Genomic DNA, 9,598 nt, shown 5'->3' with positions numbered 1-9,598 from the left:
CAAGTTGCCTTCTGCTGGATCTTTTCAATACAAGTGACCAAAAGTAATGCAATATTATCAGTAAATAGTAAAGTTATAACATTTAATTGCAGCATTACCTGTTGATGCACCTTTGTAGCGTATCTTGGTTATCATTCTGAACATTACTGCAAAATGAGCAGTTATTTTCAGTGTTGGTCAAGGAAAAATTCTTAGAAGTTTATTTGAGTGGCTGCACTCAATGTAGAAGCCATCAGCAGCTCTCATTACTTGAAATAGTCCTTTCCACTATTACTGACCCTGAATTTTCCTTTCTGAGATTAATCTATCACTGAGTTGCCAAGTTACCTATGTAGGTTAGTTTCTGTAACAATGCTCATATTAACCTACATAATCTGCATAATTCCTACTGTTGCTTAATGAAGTCTTTACTGAATTCTAGAAATTCTGTAGTGGGGTCCAATTAGATAGGAGAGAAATATTAAATATGTGAGAAATGGTGAGATTTAATACAGACAAATAAAAAAAAAAGTGTTCATAAATCATGTTATTTGGATTCTCTGCTACAAGCTCATGAGTCACACCGAAAGCTCAGGGACAATCTTTCCCAATGCAAGACAAGTCCTAAAATGCTGGCTCTGTAAGAGATACTTTAACTATATCCATTCAGGCATGGTTTCTTTAAGAACTTTTTCAGATACCCAATGGTCCTTTGTGGAAGACAAGTTGGAAACATTGTCTATAAAACTAGTATCTTTTCTTAGGGAAAACAGTGAGAATAACTCAGGTGCTAAATTTATACCTATGGTTTTTGCTACACATTATCAGGCTATTCCAGAGCAGGAAGGGTTTAATGAGGACCCCAACAATGAAAGGGATATATATATAACCTTTAACATAAAAATATAATGGCTATTTCACTTTATCTGTGAGATCTAACCAGCTATTGCCAGTAAGTATGTGGGCTGTTATGCTGTATCTGTGAAATTATCAATAAATCTCAAAAGTTCACAGTGGAAGTGCATTATTATTGTTTTGTATTCATGTTGAGCATCTGTTTAAAATGTTTGTTATCCATTTAATCAGGAAGTAGACCTCCCTCCTGATACGTGAATTACTCACTGGTCAAATGCCAAATTACCATCAAGAGCCAACAGTAAATAATCTACATGATTAGCTTTTAGCATTTCAGGGAGTGGGTTTTGATCTCAAACAGTGAGTACCATATGCCTCATTGCCTTGTTGTATGATTCCTGGAGTGCTTTCCAGAAATTAGCATTACATTATATTTTTATGATAGAATTACTTTCTCTATTTTTTCTTTTACATTTTGGGTATCTAAACTTTACTGCATAATATGCAGAACATAAAGAACAGAAAGATAAATCTAGTTCATTACTGCATCTTTGTAAATAGCCAGCATGGGTGCTTTAGGAGGAACATAAGAGCAAGGCAACCATATATATAGATTCTAGATATAATTTCCCAGTTTTGGGCAATCTAAGGCTCATGGACTTCCTCAGGCATGAGACATATATTTATGTTTGATATATTTTGATATTTTTTTTCCTCTGTGAATTTGTCAACTCACTTTTTGAGCCCATAACAGCTCTTGTAATCTAAACTGCCACGTGATGGTGAGTTTCATGGTTTAAATATGACCTATGTTAAGAAATACCTCCGTTTGGTTTGGTTGTGGGTCTTTTTGAACTTGACACAGTGTTATGAGAGAGCTGCTGAGTGCTCACAGGCATCACTGAGTTTATTTGCAGAAGTAAAAGTGAATGCTTGCACTTTTTTGAAGGCCTAAGAAATCATGAAAAGCAGAAGGGAAAAGCCTGAATTGCTGCATGTTGAGTAAAAGTTGAGTCAGGTAAAAGTTCCGGGATCATGTAGAAATTACGTTTGGACTCGCAAGACATAGCATATTTTCTAAGGTTCTGTGGAAGATTTCTTTTCAGGCTTGCAGGTTCCACATTTTCTGCATGTGACAGATGACTCAATCAGAGCTCGAAGGAAAAAGGAAATGGAAACAACTCTATTCACTTAGTAGACGACCAGTATAAAATTAAGGGATGTATACAACTATGAAGGTTTCATGCTAGATCTGTGTTACTTTAAATGCATGTTACAGATCCTTGGGTTTTTTGTGGAAATTAGTAAGGTATCTGACTATTTGTCCAGATACTGTAACTGCTGCTGGCTATAAAGGTCTGGTTTTTTGTTGTTTGTTTTTCTTTTTTTTTCCTGTGTGGAGTCTGCCATTCTCTTCTGACTATAAAGAAACTATCTATATATATACAAATTAAGGCTGAGCGGGCCCTTTAAAGCTAAAAAAAAAAAAAAAATCTATGTAAAATCAGAGAAAGGTATGTCTTTATGAATGCAAGAAAATATTAAAAAGTAATTAGTTTGTACTAAGCTTAAAAAATCCTAGATGCATCAGCAAATGAAGAAATTTGTTTAAGGAATATCAGTAAATATTGTTTGTTAGTTTTGCTAAGGGAAAGTTGAAAGTATTTTCAAAACTGATGTAATTTTTTATTTATACTTGCAGTTTTATTAAGTGTCGTGGTTTAAGCCCAGCTGGCAACTAAGCACCACACAGCTGCTCACTCACTCCCCCCAGGTGGAATGGGGGAGAGAATTGGAAGAGTAAAAGTGAGAAAACTCGTGGGTTGAGATAAAGACGATTTAATAGGTAAAGCAAAAGCCACACAGGCAAGCAAAGCAAAACAAGGAATTCACTCACTACTCCCCATCGGCAGGCAGGTGTTCAGCCATCTCCAGGAAAGCAGGGCTTCATCACGCATAATGGTTACTTGGGAAGACAAATGCCAAAACTCTGAATGTCCCCCACTTACTTCTTCTTCCCCCAGCTTTATATGCTGAGCATGACATCATATGGTCTGGAATATCCTTTTGGTCAGTTGGGGTCAGCTGTCCCGTCTGTGTCCCCTCCCAACTTTTTGTGCACCCCCAGCCTACTCACTGGTGGGGTGGTGTGAGAAGCAGAAAAGGCCTTGACTCTGTGTAAGCACTGCTCAGCAGTAACTAAAACATCCCTGTGCTATCAACACTCTTTCCAGCACAAATCCAAAAGACAGCCCCATACTAGCTACTATGAAGAAATTTACCTCTATCCCAGCCAAAACCAGCACATTAAGAAATTAATAAATAGGAATATTATTTTGGTGCAATGCATTTCCCCCTTGCAAAATCACAAAGGGTTAAAACTGTGCTTTGTGTTTTATCAGTGACAGATGCTGCTGTGAACAAGTAAAATGTAATAGCTGTATATGTATTTTTACTTCAGTACTGTCCATATTCCCACTACACCTACACAACAGCTCTTAAAATTCAGGTTAAATGCCTCACAAATTATCAGATTAAGTAACCAAAACACCAAATTAATATAGGAAACTGTTCTTAGCAAGAGATAATTTTTATGACCACAAATTAAAACAATAGAAGACTAGAAATAAAGACTAAAACCTTTACCAAGCTAGTAGGCTCTTTGTCAAAGGCTCTTTGCTCTTTTTCCTTGCTCAGAAGTTCTCTACAGGAATGTATACACTAGAGAGGGAAAGAAGTCAGTAAGAAATCTCTTGTTTGCTTATTTGTATTCATGATGACTATACAACAAGTTTTGGGCATGAGAAAAAGGTTACGTTGAAAATCAGTGGTTGTGCTTAAAAATGTGGCTCATATCACCTTCTTGAAAAGCATACCACACTGTTAATGGACAAAATCGTGAACAACACTGAACAACATCCGTTCATGCAGAGTACAGTTACCTTCTGCAAGGTGCAAGGGAGAAAGAAGTCAGAAAAGGGCAGTTGTATGCAAACTGTTACTATTTGCCAGTACCAACACATAGTAGCATAAACTTGAAAACATTATAAACATTTGAGTAAAACTAGGAAATTCACAAATGCTGCATTAGACAAAAAGAGAGGCTGAGGAAAGGCTCTTAAGCAGCTGCAAGATTTTCTGTTTAAGAAACACTTATCTGATTTTCTTATGCTTGTCTTCTGCAATGTCCATACCACATCAGACTCTGTACTGTGTCAGTAAGGAATCACGAATTCCTCTCTCATGCTCCTCAATACCACATGCCAGTGGGGCTGCCTGCTGGCTCTGTCGTCTACCACTAATCCCACCTGAGAGACAGTGCATCAGTACAAGAGATGATGTGATGCTACATCATGCGTGACAAAGGACTTGGGGGACCCTGTGTTCACCTCATTGTACTGATACACAACCCAGCGTGCGCAGTCTTATATACAGGACCTCTGGGAAAGTGAGAGCACTACAGTATCGATAGGTAAAGTGCAGCTGCTTCTCTGGGAAACTTTGTTTTTCCCAGATACAGCAAATAGATGCAACATGTCTTCTCAATATTCGCTTTTCTATATCGTTTTTTGAGCTAAAGCAAATACATTAAAAGGGTTGTCTTATAATGCCATATGCCATAAAATGTCGTGTCACCACAGTATTTTAGCCACTGAGATATCACTGCTACCTCCTGTGGAACCCTGGTGAAAATGTGCTCACACTTATATTTAACACCTCTAGCATCTGAAAAGTCTGTTTTTTCAGCGTAGGCAGCTTCTTGTATGTAGGTCCTTATTTTATGAATGCTAGTTTTGCGGTTGTGCCACTGTGGGGCTGTGGCTGCAGTGGTGATTACTATTTGTCTTCACTGCCCAGTGTGTCTTTTTTGCCACTTATACAAGCAGCCTGATGTTGTGGTGGGGATAGCAGCCAAAGGCTAGCATGTAAAATCCAATATACAGAAGGCAATTCTGTGTGGCTGCTTCTTAACATATTACCCTATAATTAGTCAAGAGCCAGTAAGCTACAGAAGAGGAGAAGCTTGAAACAGAGCATTGAGTCAGATGGAAAGGGTAGTTCACAGCTCCAATAACGTCTCTGAAAAAGTTCATCTTTCCCTTCATGCAAGCACTGAAATCTTTTGTTTTGCAAATCATTTCCTCATGTATACCCATCCACTTGCATACGTCAACAATACTCAACAACTTTTTACTGGTGTAAGCTACTTTTATACTTCACTCTACAGACTGTTTTGGTTTGGATTACAACCATAAAGCTGCTGATGGTACTTCAGCTCAATCTCTGCATGGCAAAAGTGCAAATATCCTTTCCACACATAGTCCCTCAGGGTTATGCTGCAGCCTTTCTGAAAACAAGAGATTCTTACTTGCAAATTGTCTTGTGCATGCTCTTTCCTTTCAGACTGATGTGCCAGCAAGCCAGGGTGAATCTGGCAGCCATTGGAATCATAGCTTATCAGTAGCTATGTGACAGATGTCAGACTATTAAAATTTCCTATAACCCTGATCTAGGTCATATGACTCAAGCCAAGAAAAAAGTAGTAATTCCTCACCTGTACTCTTCTACATTATGGCGTTATGAAGCTAAGTCTTTTTAGATACTGGAAGAAATTGTGTTGCTTGAATTGTTCACTGCATACAGGAAGCTATCAGAAAACTGAAGGAAGTACGCGGAATGAGGTGCTTTCATATTTTATCAGTTAAATATTTTCTGAAGGAAATTGTAGATGTTACAATCTACTGTTGATTATAATGGTAGGACTGAAAGTGCTAGAAATTAGTCCACTGGCAATCTAAAGAATATGAGGAACCGAGACAAGTACAAAAAATACTGGCGTTCACTTTAAACCGTTACTCGATGAAGGCAAATTTACAAGAAATGTAGCAGTCAGGATGAAATGTGGATGGAGGTTTGCAGGTAACAGAAATTTGGAGGTATCACCAGGAAACCGCTTCATGGGAATGTGGGTAAAAAAAGAGCTACAGTTAAACCATCTTTGTGTATACTTCATTTAATGAGAACTGGCTATTTGCAGAGACATAGAAAAGAGGTTATTCGCACTGCCTAACTTCAGGCACCTAAACTAGGAGTCTGAGCTCCTGTATAGTCAATGTAGGCTTCTTTAGAGGGCTGGCCAAGATGAGGAGGTTAGCTTTGATGTTCAAAGTCATCTTCATAATGGACATATTTGTCATAACTGATGAAATAGTGAGATCACGCTTACTTAGCTACCTATCTCAAATGTTCCCAGTTAGAAGTTGTGAATAACCTCTATCAGATGCTGTCACATTAATAGTCAGCACATTTGTTCATGAAGCAGAAGCCACATTCCAGGTGTGACCATTTGATATTATATTAGGAATGTGTGTTCTGAAACTGCCATTTCAATTCACATAATTAACAAATGGATTATTTGTTGTATTACTGATAACTAAGTCTAAATGAGGTTATTGAAATAAATCAACTCTGCTTTTGTGAGGAGAGTGAAAACCATGCTTCCCCAATGAAAACATTAATCAGTAATGAAAGGACAGAATAAGATTTAATTAAAAAGTCATATAAAAGGAGACAGAAAGGCAGAATAAAAAGGCAGAGAAAGAGCACTAACTAATAAATGCAAATGAGGTGTCTTATTCAGCACTCCAGGAAGGAACAGTGACAGAGACAAGAGTGTTTCTCTTATTTTAAACTGCAAAGAATTACTAACTATAGTACAGCCCTGATCTGGAGGAAAATATTCTTCTTGTAGGTATGAAAAGAAGATGATGATGCAAGATCAGAGTTTTGGTTTAGATTGCTTTAAAAACGGCAAATTATAAATCCAGATTCTATTAATAATTTTCTCATAGCTACAATTAATTCTCAAAGAGCAAGCATATCTCTGAAACTATATCTGTGTAGATCTAAGATAGTCTTTCAAGTAAGGAGGATTATCTCATTAATGAAATATTGTTACAGATTTTCTTTTAATGGGGAAAAAAAGCGAGGTGCACTGAAATCAGAGTTCCCTTACCAGGAGATCTTGGCTTACAAATAATTTCATTTAACTAATTATGGGTTGTTTTCATCAGCTTTTTCTCATCAGCTCATCAATTTACCTGTGCCAAATCAACATTTGATTTAGTGGATTTAAACGCTTACCAAAGAATTTCCTTTCCATTCATCTTGTTTTCGGAGCTTAGTAACAAATCTATGAATTTTCTTCAAAGACAAATCATCTTTGAAATGGTTACAATTAAATGGCACACCTGGAACTCAAAGAAGTAGAACTATTATAACCAGCATACCAGTTTGTTACTCTGTGTAAGATCACTTAAGATGCTTCCAGAGAATGAACAGAAAACATCTGTAAAACCCAAGGCAGACTACATTTTTCAGTTCCCTACAGACATCTGAAAGGGTGCTTGCTACTGTTCTTCACTCACTGATATTCCATAGTATGTCTAATAACCAAAAACAAAAATCAAGAACATCAAAGCCAGGATCCATATTATATTCTGTAGCCAAATGAGAGACTGAAGAGATGGGTCTCAATCAAGGAGGTAAAGAGAATTGGCATGACATCAGAAAGTAATTGTACTTGAGAGAAACAGTATTTTCTGTCAGAAGCTCCATACCATCCCTACATGCTCTGCAGCTTCAACTTCTGTTTTATTAACTATTTTGTAGCAGTGATATTTAATTGATATTGTACTGCATTGCATCTTGAAGAGTAAAGATAAAAGTAGACATCAAAAAAAAAAAGAAAATACAGGCACTTGCCATTTAACAATCAAACTTTTAGTAAAAATCCTATCTGTGTCTGTCTATGACCTGTCTGTCTTTGCTATATTTGGCATTTATAGCTGGAGAGGACATGTTTTCCTGGGTCTAATGGAATGGTATTAGCCTGAACTACCATGTCAGGCTGGTGGAGTAGGAGGGAGAGACAGTGGAGAGAAGATGATAAAATAAAGGCAAGGAAAGTGAAAACAATTGGTGAGGGGTTGAAGAGAGACAGTGAAACACATGTCTGCCTTCTTCCAAGAATGAAAGGAAAAGGACAGTGAGCATAAGAAAGGCAGCAGGGAAGAAAAGTTCAGGATCGAAAAAGGAAAGAAAAGCTGTGAAATGAAAGAGACTGAGAAAATCCATTCTGGCAGGCAACAAATGGCTGAAACAATATTGTGGTGAGGAAACTGTGGAAAATATTTTTAAAGGGCTAACTGGAGAAAAATTCTGCATTAGATAAAAGATGGTTGTAAGTGTACAAAGTATAGGGTATAGTATTGAATACTGCACAAACAATTTCAATACATTCCAGTTAAACTTAGTGGATTCCTTGTATTCAGTAGATGGTATGTAACTGTTCAGGGGCTATTTATACAAGTCTTCTGGAAATGCTTCAAAATGTATCAGTCTTGGTTAGGCATTTTTTTTGGCTCTATCAAGAATAGATGGTTGTTCACGAGATCTGAACTGCCAGCTGGCCTTCTTGAGGGTTCCCCAGGACAACTGGATACTTTCCACTTAGACAGGAGACGTGTGCAGCTTGCCTTGGCTTGTGCTACCAAATGTACCATGAGGTGAGGGAAATGTTGAACCACCAGAGGTCCAAAGCCTGGTTTGAAGAATTTCTGCAGTCCAAGAAAGAATGAAGGCTTCCCAAACAGATCTGGGGTAGCATCTCACATGGAAGGGAAGGCTGGGAGTAGGCATGGAGATACCTCTAAGAACTGATGAAGACACTGTACTGAGAGCAGCAGCCTGGCGAGGTATTGTAGTTGGATAAGCAATTGGGTATGGGAATTGTGAAATATAACAGAAATATTTTCATTTGGATGTTTTAAATCACTCTTCTACACATAGAAATATATATATTTTAATTAAAGGTTCTTGTTAAAAAACCCTTTAAAATTAGAAGGACTTTGACCTTTAGTTTCCTTACAGCAATCTCTATAGACGTTACCAATGCCAAACCATCTTTCTTGCACCTAACACTGTTTCCTTTATGTGCCTTTGTTCCTTAAACTGTCTTGAAAGTTGGAAGAAACTGCTTTCCTAGCATTTTTTAAAGAAACATGCTATTTATTATACATCTGGAAATGATGCATTATACAGGTCCCTCAGAGCATTTTTTCTAATGTATATTTTGGGAACCTTAGAAATTTCAGTTATTTTTATCATGATTAGTTAAGTATAGATGTGAGTCTTGCTGACAGGTCATTTTTCAAAACCTTATCATATGTCAGTGAGTGGGTGGTCCTTATGTCAGAAAATGATTGTGAAGGGGAAACCTGGCTGAGGGGAGAAAGCGCATAGAGTTAAAATTTGCCCAGTGTCAGGTGGGTCACCACATTAACGCTGTGTGGCTTTTTATTATGATAATATTATTTTGAGTATGTGGTATGCTATCATTCATACATAGTAATTCAGTTGTAAATTCATGTGATATGAAATATTTAGGAGAAAAATGCCACAATACATAAAAAATGTCATCCACAAGTTTTCATCAAAACCACAAGGATCAGGTTTCACAATCTTCCCAAAAAACTTTCAACCTCTGAAATTTTTCTGAGAAGTATTTACCCCAGGCATAAGCACCTTTTTATAAAACCTTCCTACTATGCACCCTGACAGCCTTGCACATAAGTGGCAGTATTTTACCATTTTACTATTTTTCAAAGTGCTATGGTGAGGGGTTTTTTTAAAAAAACCTGCTGTTTTTAAATTTTAAAAAAATTCCATTACAAGACTGACAAGCAATAGCAGAGAACCCAAA

The sequence above is a fragment of the Gavia stellata genome, chromosome 3 (genome assembly GCF_030936135.1).
Source record: "Gavia stellata isolate bGavSte3 chromosome 3, bGavSte3.hap2, whole genome shotgun sequence".
In the NCBI taxonomy this organism is placed as follows: Eukaryota; Metazoa; Chordata; class Aves; order Gaviiformes; family Gaviidae; genus Gavia; species Gavia stellata.
Note: the sequence above shows the minus strand (reverse complement) of the source record.